Here is a 16904-nt window from a genome sequence, read left to right on the forward strand (position 1 = left end):
TGGCCACTTGTACCTACTTTTCATGGGCCTTCGTCCAGACTTTTGATGTTTCCAGTATGAGAGATATGATGACTGCCCATGTCCAGGGGGGTTGTGAGCGCTATGCCCGGTAAGAATTTACGGTGCCCCATCCACTCGTCCAGGTTCCTTTTGAACAGTGTCATAGAGGTGCTCTGCTTCACATGAATTGGCGGCCTATTTCAAAGATGTGGTGGTCACTAGGAGACAACTCTGGCTCTCCAGCATGTCCTATTCAAGTTGCAGGCCACATTTAGGTCCCTGGAATGAGTAGCTCTAGTCCCATTTGATTTATGGATGTGCATCATATTTATTAGGTCTGGGTCAGAGATGGCTCTGTAAGCCAGGCATAAGTCTCCCCTAAGAAATGCATATGATACTGAGTATAGTGACAGTGAATTTAGTTGTTCTGCATAAGACACGTGCTGGAGTCCCTTGATCTTCTTAGTTAGAAACCTCTGAGGTCTCTCCAATTGCTGCAGATGCTTTGTATGCCAAAAGGGGCATTCTACTCGATTATGGGCCTGATTAGTGATGAATTCACAGGGGTTATAACCTCCTTTGCTCTACAGGAAATGCTTTCGCTAATCAAGTGTGCTATGTAGAAAGCCTTCCTTACTACAGTAGACACATGGTGGTCAAAGTTAAGGTCACAGTCTACTTGTGATCTCAGATCTCTTACCACTTCGTAGGTACATAGGGTAATGTTGTTAATTTGATAGTGTGAAGGGACATTGTTTTTACTGAAGGGAAGGATGATGCATTTCTTTGCATTCAGTTTGAGATCATGACTAAGACACCAGTCGATGCTGTGCGTAAGACCCTCCTGCAGTATACTGACATAATTTGGGGATTTAATAATTGCATCCAGTTTGCAGGTGCCTGCAGACTTGGTCAGCCACAGCCCCTTAGTTTTGGCCTGAACTTCTGAGAAGTATATACCAAACAATAAGGGGCCCAGCACTGACCCTTGTGGCACCCTGCTGGTGACAGGTCTGCTGGTTTATGTGGAGTCAACCACGTTGATAGTGTTTGACCAGTTTGTGAGCCAGCTGGCGACTCATCTTACAACAAAGGGGTTTACACTAAGTTTATCAATAATGCCCAAGTGTGAGATTGTATCAAAGGCCTTTGCCAAGTCGAGATATGCTGTGTGCACAGATTTGCCTTTGCCAATGGCCCTGGCCACATTTTTGAAGAAATCCACCAGGTTTAACAGGAAGGATCTGTCCTTGACAAAGCCAGATTGGGTTGAATCCAGAATATGGAGGTTGCTTATGTGTTTATTTATGAGGTCCATGATGATACATTCTGTGGCTTTACAGATGAGGCTGGTCAGACTTTTGGGTCTATAATTTCCTGGATCTGTTGCTAAGCCATCTTTGTGGAGGGGATTAACTACTGCTGTTCTCCATTCAGCAGGAACACAGCCAGTGGTTAGGCTGTGATTGAATAGGGTAATTAATGGTGATGCTAGTTCATGTTTTAGTTTGTTTAGAAGACAGCCTGGGATGCCGTCTGGTCCTATAAAGGCTGTATTTTTTGCCTTAGACAAGGCTTTAATGACCTGCTCTTCGGATATGTAGAGTGGGGATGGGGGATGGGGGGGTTGGGGGAAGGTTTGTGTTAAGTTTGGAGGGAATAACGGAGTGAAATTTTTGCCAAATCTGTCTGCTAGCCGGTTTGCTATCTCTGCAGGATCAGTGTGTGTGTGATACTGTTAGTCACTAGTTCAGCACTTGGGTCCTACCTTTTAGGCTATGTATGTAGCTGTAAAAGGCCTTATGATTATCCTTGGTTATGATTGCCAAGTTTTTCTTAAAGTTACCCTTAGAGGATCTGACAGGTTTTATTTGCCTGTTGAGGGTAAGGAGGGTGCTTTTCCAGTGTTGGGGCCTCGCCTTAGTTTTCTTAGACAGCAACTTTTTGCATTTGTGTTAACGTTTGTTGATACTGGATGCCCACCAGGACAGTGTTTTTTTTTTTTTTTTTTTTTTTACTTGGGACTATCTTTGATTTGCTTTGGAACAGCAGAGTCTATACACTTATATAAGTGACTGTACAGGCTTTAGTGTAAACTTTGGTATAGTTACCACTTCCAGCTGGGGGGGGCATGGAATGCATTTATCCCTTCACCTAGGAGGGTATAGTTTGCTTTGGTTAAGTTTTTTAGTCTGACCTCACCCTTTGTGAGTTCTGGTGTTAGTGCCAGTTTGAAGACAACTGATTTGTGGTCATATTTAACTAATGAGGGTCTGACAGTTGTGGTGGTGCATCTGTTTGTCATGTTAGTGAGGACCAGATCTAGTGTGTTTGCGCCTCTTGATGGGATCTTAACAATTTGTTCCAGGGCATTTGAATTAACCAAGTCAAGGAACTTTTGAGGCAGTGAGTTATGGCTAGAGTAGATTTCCCATTTGATGGTGGAATAATCGAAATTCCCCATGACCACAGTGTTTGACAATATTTGGATTGATTCCAGTTTGGTCAATGGAGGGGATCTATAACTAGCTATGACTTGAATGGGGGTCATACCCACAGTAATCTGAACTTGGAGTAACTCCATGGAGTTGTCCAGCCTAACTAGTCAGGAGGTGAATTTAGCTTTAATATAGACAGAAACACCACCTTCATTGGTTCTCCATGTTTGTTTTGCAAGCTGAAGGTGTGGAAGGCATTGCAGCCATGCAAGGCTGGGGTACTTCTGAGGTCTTGAACCAGGTTTCTGTGACTGCACAGACATCTACATCCTCCAGTGATAGAAGTGCTTTCATGGTGTGCAGTTTTTGGTTTAAACTCCTAGCATTCAGCAGCATAACCCTTATTTTGTTATGGTTGGCAATTTTCATGTCGGCAATTTTGTTTTTGAGACCTTGTCTAAAAAGGCATTACGGGGGAGGCAAGAGCCTTTGCCAGCCGTTGAAAGCCTAGTGGTGCCAAGTTTAAACAGTCTGTGGCAAAGCACTGAGGTCTGTCGACCATGTCGATGCAGGCTGACAGAAATTGGATCCCCTTTGAATGACACCAAAAACTAAGCCAATTATTGAACTCGTTCACTTTTGTTTATACTGTGGCATCATTCTAGGTAAGGGTAAATATGCTGCTGAAGGCTAGGGACATACCTGCTTGGGACACACACTCTGAGAGCTCAATCATGTCTTTCTTCATATAATCCAGTGAGGTACATCTCAGGTCAATCATTCCAACATGAACTATGACAGAGTCATAATGGTACCTGTTGCTGAGAGACCTGAGTGCATGCATGATGTGATGAATCCTGGCATTGGAGAGGCAGCTGACTGTCACCTTCTCCTTACCTAACCTGGTGAGTGGGACATCCATGTGCCACACTATGGAGTCTCCAATGACAAGAAAATTAGTTTTTTTTTTAGTGTTAAACCTTAAGGGCTTAGCAGGTGAGACACTCGTGCTGCTATGTCTTGGATGCTGTGGAAAAGCAGTCTTTTGCTTTTCTGAGGTCTCTGGCGTTTTGGTAAGTTTTTTGATAGAACCTCCACATCTGTTGATTTATGTGTTGGATGTGTGCTATGTGTATGATTAGTGGTGCTATGTGCATAAGTAGTGGCGGGTGATTTGACGACCTCTTCAGTGTTACTGTTTTGAGAGTAAGGGAGAAGGGATTCAAGATTCTTGGTGTAGATACATCTCTCACACTCTGTACTAGACTGAGTTATTAGTAGAGGGCTGTCAGTGTACATGAGGCAGTTGCTACACTGCCTCAGGTAACCCAAGTCAACAAGAGTGGCAGGAGAAATGAGGAAAGTTCAATTGTCCAAAATGCTAGGTTTAAAGAACTGTTATCACAAAGGGAGTGCCTTCAGGACTAATCTAGGAGGTGCTCTGTAGATGGGCATTTCTGATGGGGTTTTTGGTTGATGGTTTAATAGGTCACAGCTCACTAGCAATACTTCTTAGACTGCAGATATACTCAAGATGAGGACTATACTAATGTACTATAGCTGTATCTAAGGGAAAAATTGCTGAAATTATCTTTCCGTCTATGGCGCACAATTGAGCTGCAGTGGGCGGTGCTGCACAACACACAAACAAGCAGAAACCTGCTAAAATACAGGGCTTAAATACCAGAAGCTAAAAACTTTAAAAAACCCAAAAGAACCAATGAAGGTGCTTACTCCAAGCCCTAGACCACTCACCCTACACCAGAAAGGTTCCATTCTGCATACTTCTCTCACAAGAGTGCAGAAGGGCCCCTTCCAATCAAAGATGGCTTGGAAAATGTTCTCAGAATACAACAGCCACTACAAACAGACACAGATGCAGCAAACCTGTATCTGGACTATGCTACAACTACTAGCTAGACTAATTTAGGTGGGAAACACTAAAAAATGTTTTAAACAGCAGAAAAAACAGCGGTGAGACAGTAAAAATGTTTTAAATAGCAGAAAAACAGAAGGAGGCACTAAAGAACGTTTTAAACAGCAAACAAATTAGTTATTTAAAACACTGCTTATTGGAAAAACAAAACAAACAGAACAGATGCTTTGCAAAAAGTGAATACAGCAACAAAATATGATTTAACAGGCACAGTAATGCAGACAAATGCAATATAGACAGTGCAGTTTAGTTTACATTATTAAAATATAGTATTAAATAAGCAGAACACAATAAAAAGTCCAGTTATGTTATGTGGATATTAAACTACTAGTGCAGAAGTGTGTGTTAAACTGTATGTTATGTACTGAGCTTCAAGAATGTAACCACAGTGTAGCCTGCTGGAAAAGAGCAGAAATGTGTAAACACTAGATGCCTGTGCAAATGTATATTTTCATAGTAGAAGGTTGGACATACAGAGTTAACTTGCAAATATCTAAGAAAATAAGTTGAAAAGTAAAGAGTTTTACGATGTGCTATAAAGTTAGTTAATACAGCAAAGAGACAGGATGTCTAGAGATAGAGGGTTTTCTATTGTCTGGAAACAGGAATAATTACAGGTTACAAATGTAAAAGTATTTAACTGTTCTACGACTTCCAGTTAAACTTCTGAGAGATAAGTATTTTTTGACACGGAGGTGTTAAATTTTAAGTTTCTGTTAGCCTGGGAACTGAAGGCAGAGGTAACAAAGAATGATGTAATCTGAAATAACCCAGCAAAAATGTTTGATAGTAATTTAAGAACTATCGCAGAGAGCAAGTCTGTGCATTTTGTATTTGTCTTTGCATCAGACAACATCCTCTCATCAGCACTTGTCTTGCTCTGTAAGCAAGTCATTTAGGGCACAGTATCTCTTCATTATAGATAGGAACACAGTAAAGATTAGTTTAGATGTTTTCTGTAATTATTTGAGACTGTCCTGCAATGTTGTTTTGAAATATTTCCTGCGATTCTGAACTCTGTTGTCACTGTGTTGAGTTATTGAGTATTGTCTTGGGCTTTTATTACTTATTAACTATACTTAAACCTTTTTAATTGTGGCTGGTTTGTTTAGAGATATTTAAGCTCTTAGTGTACTTGCATATGTATTTGGTGACACTGTATAGGCCACTCCTAAATAGCATTAAAAGTTTGGTCACACATACCATTTGGATAATAGTAACATTACACAGTAGAATTGGTCACCCTTTTGGGAAGGGCCTTAAAGAAGCTGATAAACAGTGGTTGGTGGCAGCTGGTACTACCTTATAGTCTGGGCAGAAGGGGGCGTAGCTAGTGAACCTGTGCCAGTCTACCCCAGGAGTGTTTGTTTATAAATCAAATCTCAAAGTGTGTGTGTGTGTGTGTGTGTGTGTGTGTGTGTGTCAGCTACTTTATTTTATATTTTATTTATTTTATTTAACATTTGTTGACTGGGATAGTCCAACTGGATACATGTCCATTTTCAGCGGAGGCCCAGGGAGAAAAACTCCAAACTTACAAACAGATAAAGACAAGCAAGTTAGAGTATATGCAGAAGCATATTGTATTAACATACAAGTTACAGTCTCACATTTCAAGCCTATGAAGAATGCAGTTTATATTCAGAAATATACACAGATATGTTACAGTTTCACTTATCAAACCTATAGGTGCACTTTGTATACAGAGTATCTGCAAAGATGTTAGCTTCTCTTTTCAAACCTTTTAGTGTAAGAGGTTAGTCACTGTGAATAAAAAACTGCAGGGATATGGAAGTAGATGAGGCTTTAGTCAGGGTTAGAGCAGGGATATAAGCAGTGAGTTTTAAAATACTGGGTTAGATTTTTTTTTTTAACTGATTAAGGGTGGGGTTCAGAGTAAGGTCAGATGGGAGCAAATTCCAGGTTTTGCCTACTGAATTTGGAAAAACAAGGATTCTCCAGATAGGTTGTTAGCTTTAACAGACTGACGCAAAAGTTTTGTAGTGGAACTAAGTGACCTAGCGTTTTTGTAGGGGTGGATAATGTTTTTAAGGGAGGGTGGTTTTTCTGGATGGTTAATAACCCTGAATGCTACAGTTAAGTTGATTATATTGAATTGGCCTGGGGAGTTCCAGCCAGCCTAAGAGGTTTAGGTTTTGACAATGGTGTGTCCTGTAGGGAGTTCCTGTGGCAAACCTGGCAATTTGATCATAGCAGCTAGAGAGTTTGCTGAGATCAGTTTTGTTCAAGTTAGTGAGTATTGTCAAGGCACAGAGTAGAGTTGAAAGCAGATGGGTACCGGCAATGTCAGTCCTAGCTAAAGGGGTGAGAAAAGATTTGCTTTTGTCTAGGGAGCCAAGTTTTTTATTAGCAGTTTTAATAGTTTGGTTTACGTGCATATCATATTTGAGGTTGTTTTCTATTAGTTTGGTATGCATATCTGTTGAGATTATGGTCCCATTGTTAGATGTTATAGTAAACGAAGGTTGAGAGGATTTGCGAGTAGGGGAGAAGAGCAATAGCTTTGTTTTATTAGGATTTAATATCAGCTGTTGATTAGAGATCCAGTTTTCCACTGTACTAAAGGTTTTCTGGGTTAAACTAAGGATATCTGTAGGGGTAGAGGCTGAGCAAATCAGGGTGGAGTCATCGCATATTGTATACAGGTTGTGTCTGGGATTACAGTGTGGAGGTCACTGATAAAGAGGGAGAAAAGAAGGGCTTCTAATATGGAGCCTTGAGGGACACCCAGGGAAATGGGGAGAAGGGTGGAGAGTTTGTCCTGCCAAAGGACAGCCTGCCGTCATCCACTAAGATAAGATTGAAACCACTGTATGGCATGGTTGTTTAGGGATGTTTTATTTAGGGTAAGTAAGAGTAGCTGGTAGTTAGCCATGTTGATGGCCTTGGAAAGATCGAGAAACAGGGCAGAAGATAGTTTGTTGTTGTTAAAGGTTGGAATTTATGACATAAGAAAAGGAGAAGAGGGCTGAGGTGGTACTGTGCTGTGGTCTAAATCCATGCTGGGAGTTGGTCAGAAGATTATGTTGAATAAGGTAGTGTAAGAGTTGTTTATGGATACACTTTTCCATACTTTTAGCCAGAGGGGAAAGGATAGCTGCTGGTCTATAGTTTGACAGCTCAACAGAGCTGCCTCCTTTGTGGAGTGGTATGACATGATATTTTCCAGATAGAGGCTTCAGTTATGGTTCTGTTTATCAAAATAGAGACAGTGTATGCTACAACATCAGCAGCTTTTTGCAGGTAGTCTGCAGGGAGGAGGTCAGCTGAAAAGGGTGGTTGGTTTGAGTTTTTTAATTAGGGCTCTAATAAGTGAAGTCGGAACTTTTTGGAAGCTAAAGGAGAGAATGTCACTGGGTTTAGGGGTTTCAGCATTAGGACAAGTGGGTTTAAGTTTGCTAGCAAGGACCTGGATTATTTCTGTAAAGAAACTGTTGAAGATGTTGGCAATGGACTCTGGCAATTTTTCAGTTGGGGCTGAGGGGGCTGGAGTTGTGGATTGGCCTGGGTGGAGGAGTTTGTTAATAATTGCCCAGAACTTCTGTGGCTTGTTGTGGTGTTTCTGCTGTAGATGGCAGAAATAGTTTTTTTGTCTATTAATATGGATTTTTTGTATCATTCCTATACTGTCGAAATTTGAGTTGATCTTGTGGGGCTTTAGAGGAGTGCCAGATGTTCCAGGCATTATTTCTTTAGATGATCTTTGGTGAGCCAATAATGCTAATAGTGTGTGCAGGTGCATGGTTGTCAAGGATGGCCAGGAATGTATTATTAACTCATTATATCCGAGTGACGCCTCTAGGTGCATCTGCAGTTAACTCCTACTGACAACTCTAGCCGTCAAATATTGTTTGCTCATGTTTGCAAGAATAATTCCAAAACCATGCTACATACACATCTTTAAAAGATTTCATCTTAAAGCTTAGACAATAGCAAACTCAGATGGATTAATATTTGACCTCTGTCTAGTGCAGGTAAAGAGATATTAACTGTTTTTAAGATATTAATTTATACAGATATCATTTTTACATTTTTCTAAATATGTCAACAATCAAGTAACATAGCAAAAGGAAAAGAAAGTCCCAGGAGAATTCCGATACTACACACTTTATTCACTTAAATTCAAGTAAAATAGACGCTATTAAAAACATCTTCACGAGACTTCATCAGATTAAACATGTGACTTGGTCAATAAGCAACTTTATATACAATTAAATTAATTAATGAAGCACCAATCATGTTCACTCATTTTTTTAAAAAATGTAATCTAATACATAGTAAAAATGACGTCAAAATCAATTAGGTTTGTAAGTAATCAAGTAACATAGGCAGAACTCCATAACGTCATATGAAAGCTCTCAGCTGGATGAATAAAATGCTGCTGAAAGTATGTGAGTGACTTTAGTGGTTGCTTAGATATTGTAAGTTGTTTACAGAATATTATAAATGTAATAGTCATTGTGCTTACTGTGAATTATAAAATTCAGTTTAAGACCTACAATCTAAAGAATACTACCGCTTTGCGCTGAAGAGTTTGTCATTCATTCATAATATCTATAGTTCCAGAGATATGAGCATTTGTTTGAAATGTGAAGACAATTTGATTCTGTCAAAAGACTGAGGCTCCGCCCACTGGAAGTTACAGTGCAAACTTCCTGAACTCCATTGGAGTGAAAGAGTTAAAGTGTGTTACTGCCTTATCTAGTGGTAGTTGTTTTAGAATTGACCAATTGCATAATTTAAGTTCTAAGAATTTATTATGGTTGAAGTTTTTGTCATTTCATATTGTTTTATAGGTGGGCAGATGTGCACATTCAACTTTATGCCAAATAGTATACATTAAGAAATGATCACTTAGATCTTCAGGGAGAGTACCTGATTTGAACATGTGGTAGGGGCTATTAATTAGTATCCAGTCTAGGATACTTTCTTTATTGTTAGGCTTGCTGATCCTAGTAGGGGAGGTTATAGTTTTTGCAAAACCATGTAGGTTTACGTGGGTGGTTGGGGTCTCTGCAGTGCAGGTGTACCAATCTATATTGAGGTCCCGTAGAACAATGATCTCTTGAGGGTAGCTAGTAGAGGATGTTTTCCAGGGTCCCTGAGTTATTACCTGGGGAAATATAGACATATACTATGTTTATACATTTGTTTTTATTTATTTGCAGTTTGAAAATCATAATTTCTGCTTTGTTAAATATAGGTGGTTGAAGGTAGTCTAGAGTAACATTTAGGGTGGTTTTATAGGGAACAGCAACCCCTTCCCCTTTCCTGGCAATTCAATCTAGCCTGAGTATATTATACCCTGGAGGTAGAATTTCATTATTTGGTGTAGTTGGTTTTAACCATGTTTCAGTGAGACAAAGTATGTCAGAGGAGTAGGTTGTCAGGAGGGCATGGAGGTTGTGCACCTTATTGCTGATGCTTCTAATGTTTAAGTGGCAGGTCAATAATGAGTTGGGGGTCTATTTAGGCTTTATCTTATGTTTGGGCTGTTATGATAAGAGTTAGTGTTGTCTGGGGATGGTGGGCCAGGGTTGGGTTGGGGTGGATATTCCCATCAACAGTATGGATGTAGGCCAAACTAGCTATGAGCTTTAGAAATTTATCAGTTTTTGGTAGTATTCAGTTTTGGCATTAACACATCTGGGTATAACAAGCTGGGTCACAAGTAGTGAAAATAGAGACCCAGGAACCACACAAACCAAAGTCCAAACCACAAATCAAATTTATTGACACCAAAAACAGACCAAATGCACTCAAGCACTTTCTTCAGAACTGCTTGACATGGTTATCTCCAACCTTAAATAACCCTAATATATCATGTGATCAACATGTGATCAAACATTCACAGGACTCAACTTTAGTTTAGCGCACATTAGTTATAAAACTTCAACAAAAATTGTTGTGAATGTTTATTAAAATTACATAACAAATGAGCAATGAACATAAGTGAAACAATAAAAATAGAAATAAAAATAATACTGAGAATAGGAATAGTAAAAAAATCAGTGTTACAGTGACAAATGTATGAGTAACATGGCATAATCAGCCCTCGAGACTTCATCTTTTATGGATACCAAAAGATCTGGTGGATAACCTTTGTGGGGTAAACATATCCAAGAGTTTTCAATCTCCACCAAAAATACTGCATCATCAGATATCATCCAAGCAAGTCAGATTAGTTGCCCCTTGACAACTGCTCTTTTTTGAAATTTGGGATGCCAACTGTCGTAGTGGAGATAAGAATTAGAAAAAGTTTTTTTACAACAAATGTTGGCACTAAAGCAACCCTTATCTTTTGACACTAGGATGTCAAGAAATGCCATCTTGTCCTTGTCGAAGTTGTGGGTAAATTTATGAGAGGGGGTGCTATTACTGATGTACATTAGAAAATCGTTCAGTTTCGTCAAAGAATACGTCCAAATGATAAAGATGTCATCCAGGTACCTAATATAAAATGACCAACTGTCAGCAAATATACTATTGAACACAAATTGTTTCGCCCAATATGCCATGAATAGGTTGGCAAAGCTCGGGGCACATGAGGCACCCATTGGCACTCCATTCGTTTGAATAGTTGTCGTTCAAAATATAGAAAGTTGTTGCTCAGGACTAATTCTGCGAGTGCGATATCCATGTCGGTGTCCTTGTTGTTCAATAGCCCTAGGTCAGAGAGCATACTTTCCACCCAATAAAGTCCCTCCTTGTGTGGAATGACTGAATAAAGATCTTGTACATCTACAAGTATGCAAAAAACAAGACAGGAAACCACTGGATAAACACTTTATATAAGTAAAGCTTTCGGATACAATCCTTTCTCAATACAAAACAGTTCATAAAACCAGCTCTTTATATATAGGTCCAAGTATATCACATGACCTGCAGCCAAGATCACATGATATATTATCCAAATCACAAAAACATTTTACAAAACATTATTTAAAAAATATATACAAAAACATAAAATACTTTAATAAAACTTATATTCAGATAGAACTTCAAGCTAAAAGAAATTAGCTCTACTTAATTTAACTAAAATAGGTTTGAGACTAACTTGGCTATTTAAACCAGGTTTTGAATCACTCATAAGTCTCAGAATCCATTCATATTCTTTAATTTCTAAGTGATTATTTAGGTCCCCTCCCCTAGGTGTAGGTATAACCTGGTCAATAATTCTAAACCTAAAAAAATGTTGCTGTCCAGATTCCTCTATGTGCTTGAATAGTGCATTCCTGTCATAGCACCTCCTAATTTCTGACTTGTGCTCAATTATCCTGTCCTTAAACCTGCGGGTAGTTTTGCCTACATAGAAAGCATTACATGCCTGACAGGTAGCCAAGTAAACCACATGGGTAGTAGTACATGTACCTGCTACTCTGAAGCTGGATTTGAGATTAGATCTTACTGGAGATACACTACAAACTAGTATCTTTAGGAAAGAAGTCTGCTCAGGTAGATATACTCATGCCACAAGCATGCATGCACCTCACATATTTAGAAGTACTGTTAAATCTCAATTTTGTAGACTCAGCAGGCTTAATACCGATGATGACTGCTTTGAAGTGCAACTTAAAGAGATGGTTAATGATTTCTTGTTTAGTGGGTATGATAGATCTCTACTGTCTGAACAGGTTATTAAGATTGGAGAAGATAGACGGACTTTATTTAAACCAGCTTTATTTGATGATGTTGTTAATGCTGACCCTAGGTGCAAACAAACATCCGTAGCACCTATTAGATATGTAACTACATATAACTTAAAGACATCGGCTGTTAGAAAAATTATATCTGATAATTGGGTCATCTTGATGGCATCAGATGAATTAAGAAGCTTATTGGGACCTAAACCCAATTTTTCTTATAAGAATATGAGGACCCTTAAGAGTTCACTATGTTATAAAGATTTTGAGAGGACTACACCTGCGCCTATTATAGTGAAATTTGGTACCCACAAATGTCACAACTGTTCTTGTTGTGATGACATTTGTAGTATAGATAATGATACATTTGTTCATCCTATTAATGGTAGGATATTCAGCTTCAGAGTAGCAGGTACATGTACTACTACCCATGTGGTTTACTTGGCTACCTGTCAGGCATGTAATGCTTTCTATGTAGGCAAAACTACCCGCAGGTTTAAGGACAGGATAATTGAGCACAAGTCAGAAATTAGGAGGTGCTATGACAGGAATGCACTATTCAAGCACATAGAGGAATCTGGTCAGCAACATTTTTTTAGGTTTAGAATTATTGACCAGGTTATACCTACACCTAGGGGAGGGGACCTAAATAATCACTTAGAAATTAAAGAATATGAATGGATTCTGAGACTTATGAGTGATTCAAAACCTGGTTTAAATAGCCAAGTTAGTCTCAAACCTATTTTAGTTAAATTAAGTAGAGCTAATTTCTTTTAGCTTGAAGTTCTATCTGAATATAAGTTTTATTAAAGTATTTTATGTTTTTGTATATATTTTTTAAATAATGTTTTGTAAAATGTTTTTGTGATTTGGATAATATATCATGTGATCTTGGCTGCAGGTCATGTGATATACTTGGACCTATATATAAAGAGCTGGTTTTATGAACTGTTTTGTATTGAGAAAGGATTGTATCCGAAAGCTTTACTTATATAAAGTGTTTATCCAGTGGTTTCCTGTCTTGTTTTTTGCATTTTGGTTCCTGGCGTCATTTTCTTCATCTCAACATCTACAAGTATACAATCCGGTGCAAATTGTAAACTTGCTAATCTGGATAAAATATCCCATGAGTCTTTACAGATGTGGGTAATGCAACTGGTGGATGGCTGAAGTAAATTATCCACATATTTAGCTATGTAAAAAGTTTTGCTCCTGCCTTCATCCATAATCAGTCTCAGTGGTGGGTTTCGGATGTCTTTATGAATTTTCGGTATACCGAACATACCTGCCACCACCAGGTGTTCATTAGATAGGCACTTTTGTCAATTTGTCCCTGCAAGACCATGTCGTATAAACAACCGTCAGTTTTAGAATCAGCAATATTAAGTTCATTTTTTGATACCTGTGTATACCTGTCAGTAAAAAGGAGCTTGGACATCTTATTGTTATAATCCTCGACATCCATGATGACAATGCCCCGTACTTTATAGGATTTCATTATTCTGATTGCTTTGCTGTTACAAAGATCTTGTTTCATTCTCTGATACGTTAACTTTATCATTTACATTGGGGCCTTGAACAAAGTTTTCGAATTTCCCTTTCACAAAGTTTTTCGAACAAAACTAGTCCATTATTCAAGGGCGGGTTGAAAAAACTGGATTTCTTGAGACCTGTACTCAAGGCCCTAGTGTTAGTACCTGCCGACTTAAACCAAAGGGCTAAATTTAAATTATGAGTAAATAAAGTCTATGAGTGTTTCAGCTCGATTGAATTTCGTGGCTGGTACAAAACTCAAACCCTTACTCAGATCATCATCATGTTCTGTTGAGATGTTGACATTGGAAAAATTATATACTGTAAAACCTTTAGTAGAATTTTGAATGCAACTAGGCCCTATGTCATTTTCCTCCGTACTGCTATTTGCATCCCCTACTACCAAAAATCACAATTCACCAGCAGCTAGTTCAATGTTAATGGATTCTGTATTTTGATGACTGTTGTTCCCCCTCAGTCACACTAAAAGGCCCAAAGCAATTCAAAAGTAGATTTCCATCGTTGGATTCAATGAAATGTGAATTATCATCTAAGGTAGGTGAATGACTAAATGGTATGGGTACATGGTTAGGATCCCCTCCATCTGTTTTGGTGTGGGAGGTAGAAAAGGAAGAAGAGAGAAGAGGTTGATTATAAGGAGACACAGTTCCAGCCTCTTCAATGCTGGCTCTTCTGTCATTAAAAGTACAAGAATTATCAAATCTATCTAAAACGTTGTGTATAGTAATATCTTCCAACACCTCTAATACACTACCCCCAATATCAGTTATAACAGCAGACATAGTACAATTGTTTTCATGATTTGGGGTGCATTTAATAATGGGGCAGTTAATGTCAGTTCCAGAATTCTCTGACTCACCAGGATGACTGAAGTTATTACACTTAACACAGGTAACTTCCTTGTTAAAAATGATGTAACTGAATCATTCCAAATAGAGACTACCAAACATGAAGAAGTAATCAACATTTGTTGTGTATCATAGAGCAAATCTGATACTGTCCCATCAGAACAATTATTAACATCAGTAAAATCATTACCAATACTTTTAAAACAAATCAATACCAATTGTACTGTTTAGGTCAGTGTAACTTCTTTCAAATCCCAAGTTTGCTGCATTAGTATCTACTGAATCAAAAAAATCTTTGTCAGAGTCGTCACTCAAAAACACATTCCCTTCTTTTCTGGTATTAAAGTTACCAGTACTCATACTGTGTGTAAAGAAACATTCTGACTTATTTACATTATTGTCATAAGCATTTTCTATAAAACAAATTTTAATGTAGTCAGCAGTATTATTACCAAATATAAGACTTGGGGATGTCTCATTCAAAGTAGGGCAATCAACATGCTTCATATCACAATTATTCTCACAACCAGGAATTTCTTGGATGCAAGCATTACCATTACACACTGCATCATTGTTACTACCAGTAAAAAACACACAATGATTTACAGAGATTTGTTCATCAAAAAAAAACGCATGGTGGAATGAAAGTAATGTCACTGAAGCAATAAGTCTGTTCTGCAAGTCCTCAAGTCCTGGTATACCTACTTGCTTTGATAAACGCTCCTCTTCCTGGTGTCTTTCTTCCCTTTGAAGTTTTTTTACCACAGATTCTTTTTGCTATTTTTATTATTTTTGTGTGTAAAGTAAGTCCCAGCAGTTTTTGGGCGAGCTCCTAAATGTTCAACGTTGGAATTTCTATTCCCAGAGTTGAATTCTTGCTGTAAATCTCCACTGTACCATCCTCCTTTGTGGTTCAGTCTTTCAGAATCCCTCAGAGACTGGTCTGTGTCTGAAACTACTTCCTGTTGAACCACAATGTCATCCTCAGCTGAATTTATAATATTGCCCTGTCCATCATCCGAATACACTGTCGTGATTAGCTGGTTTCGTGCTGAGGCACTAGGGGGCGGGGGATATTGCTGTTCCCTTTGCAAATGTTTCAGAATCTCTTTGCAGTTTTCTGTTTTTCTTATTTTGAATGGCACAACAGATGTCATCTATTTTCTTGAATAAATTGTTATAATTTGTGGAATACTGTTCAAATAAGGCATCAGATGTAAGACTACCATTAATGATGTCAAGATCCCGAGAAAGTTTATTCAACTTCACCTCATTTTCATGTATTATGAGGTGAATGATGTCCGTACCTGCCTTACTGAAAATATTAAGAAGGCTTTTGTGAAAGTCAGAATTCAGATCCACCCCATTAGGGTACCTCCACAAACGCAGACCCTTGGGAATAAGACCCCTCTTTAAATTCTGATGTAAATATGCATTGTCTATTTGGAACTTTCTTAAAAGCTAGCAATTTTTACTTCAAATAGCTTAAGTGGTTCAACGAAGGTACGCTGTCCGATAATTTCATAGTTAGGGTCCACATTATTAAATATCGATGTGGTAGAGGAAAAATCAAAAATATCACTTTAAGTATCAAAATCAATAAATTGTCGGTTGGATGGTTGCCTTATATTCCCTCCTGCTCCAAGCTGGTTAACCCAGGCAGCAAGGGCCCCAGAACACTGAGTTACCTGAGAAGAAATACCTTCAGGGGAACTATTACTGCCATGAAGTTGTTGATTGATTTTCTCCAGGAGAGAGGCCAAATTGCCTATTCAAACTCGAATTTGTGAGACTAGGTCATTGGTGGGAGACCCAGAACCTCTACCAGGAGCCATAAACAAGTCCAGAAGAAAAGAACCAAGAACCACAAGTAGTGAAGGCAGAGGCACAGGAACCACACAAACGAACATGAGTGGGCAGAATGGTTTGAGAGGACTGGGGTGGTAGCAAGGTGTTTGGGATGGCTGAATCCTATATGGGATTGGTTTTCATAGATGGTGAGAGAATAAAGGGTGATTAGCAAAGGTGGCGTTGTACAGTAGAGGTGGTATTTTAGAAGACTTAGTATTAGAGACATAATGGGGGGAATATACTCCAGATAGGCAACCTTGATGTAATAGTAGGTTATAAATGAATTCCTGTTAATGGTTGGTGAAGGGGGGGTGTGTGGCTGAGGGGTTATAAATTCAGAGGTACTAGGGGTGGGAGGGAATAGAGGGCAGGGAGGGGCGTGAAGTGAGCCAGAGGGCGAGCAGAGTGGGACTTAACCACACCAGAGGAATCATCAGAGCCTGTGATTAAAGTAAGAGGCTTTTTTCTTGCTTTAAATTCTAATCTATGTTCTGTTTTTAAACACAGACAGCAACTTTAACAGTACAATTTGGTGGAACTTTTTAGTATTAGGAACCTTATTTAAGGGCTGGGAAGTTTGGTGCTGTTGACCCAGTATGGCTGAATTAAACAG

General features: G+C 38.7%; 1 protein-coding gene across 3 annotated transcripts in view; it reads right to left on the reverse strand.

The window, feature by feature from the left end:
* Positions 1 to 16904, reverse strand: part of LOC122793591 (Golgi integral membrane protein 4-like) — a 1583571-nt gene that overhangs the window by 1206284 nt on the left and 360383 nt on the right. The gene's annotated exons all lie outside the window — the stretch shown is intronic.

This window comes from Protopterus annectens, chromosome 2.part0 (genome assembly GCF_019279795.1).
Source record: "Protopterus annectens isolate FY-2018-M chromosome 2.part0, PAN1.0, whole genome shotgun sequence".
In the NCBI taxonomy this organism is placed as follows: Eukaryota; Metazoa; Chordata; order Ceratodontiformes; family Protopteridae; genus Protopterus; species Protopterus annectens.